The sequence below is a fragment of the Helianthus annuus genome, chromosome 10 (genome assembly GCF_002127325.2).
Source record: "Helianthus annuus cultivar XRQ/B chromosome 10, HanXRQr2.0-SUNRISE, whole genome shotgun sequence".
NCBI classification, from domain to species: Eukaryota; Viridiplantae; Streptophyta; class Magnoliopsida; order Asterales; family Asteraceae; genus Helianthus; species Helianthus annuus.
The window spans coordinates 46,896,616-46,898,136 of NC_035442.2; positions in this window are offsets into that span (position 1 = coordinate 46,896,616).

The following is a 1,521-nucleotide window of genomic DNA, read 5'->3' on the forward strand; positions in this document are numbered from 1 at the left end:
TGACCATTCTGAATGTTCAAGGTCACATTACACTGCAGATTTGTAGTATTTTGCTTCTAAGGGCCAGGTGTGTTGCTGTTTGGATCAAAGCTTGAGAATGATGAAGTAGATCCACCACTTTGAGTTGTAGTACTTGCATTTGGCCTTGCAGAACCATCAGCACTAAATACAGTACTAATCTTTGGAATTTGACTGGGAGTGGCCTCAAACTTGTTTCCTCGATAGTACAGACTGACATCTTGCTTGGCATTTGGATTTGTCATTATAGCAGTCTTCTAAATATCCAGCTCCTGTTCTTCAATCTTCTGGATAAACTGAGCCAAGTTCATACTCTCATTCTTCCTCATGAGTTTCACAATCATCAGATAAGTTCCCCACTTATGTTGGGGTAAAGCCTCTGCTAACTTATCAACCCACTCATCATCATCTTTCTGAATATCCAATCTTCCCATTTCTAGAACTAGATGACAGTATCTATCTATTGTCTGTTTCGTGGTTTCATGATCAAATGCAGTAAACATGTCAAACGACTTCTTCAATAACGCCTTTTTTTGTTTTTGATCATGTCAGCACAACCTCTGAATTTCTGAATTAATGCCTCCCAGATTGATCTAGCTGTTCTGTTATGTTGAAGTAAGACGAAGATGTCTTCTTTAACTGCTTGCTGTAAAATGCTAATCATCATCTTTTCACTAGTATATTTCAGCTTGTCAGCTTCTGTAAAATCATTGAAACCCTTTTCCAAACCACGCTCATTCTTTGGTCTCTCATAGTCTTTCAGCAGTGAACACCAAGCATCAAATCTGTAGGCTTGAACCCAATTCTCAAACCGGTTTTTCCATCCCTGAAAATCCTCAATATACATCAACTTTGGTGGTTTCTGATGAGTACCCATCTCATTCTCACTGTATATAGTCTCAGCGGCAGTGACAGGTGCAACCGTTGTTGCAAAAGCATTGTAGAACTCTTCGGCCATGATTTGATAACACGTTCTTCAATAACAGTGACTTATAAGCGAAACTAAAACAGAAACCAACTATGAGCAAAATCCCAAATATCCACAGGAGCGAAATTACTGCAGTATACACTCTGGAGCGAAATTAGAACCTACTTTGGAGCGAAACCTCAACTATTGTCTTCTAGGAGCGAAATCAGATAATTCTGTGGAGCAAAATCCCAACAATGTAACCCTTGGAGCGAAATTAGGATATGCACTAGAGCGAAATCACCAAATCAGCACTTCTGGAGCGAAATCAGGATGTTAATATGAGCAAAATCACAAACTGTCCACTTCGAGCGAAATCAAATCGGAAGTCAATTTGGTCCATTTTTACTTTGAATTTCAGTCTCAAACTTTCAACGGTTTATCTATGATCAATTTTAATCAATCTGTGAAAATTTTGTCCGATTCTGACTGTGAAATCTTCCTGAACAGATAAAAGAAGGTTAAGAATACAGAGAATGAAGCTGTAATGGCAAGAACTCCTCGTCCTGAGCTCTGATACCACTTGTAGGATCGCG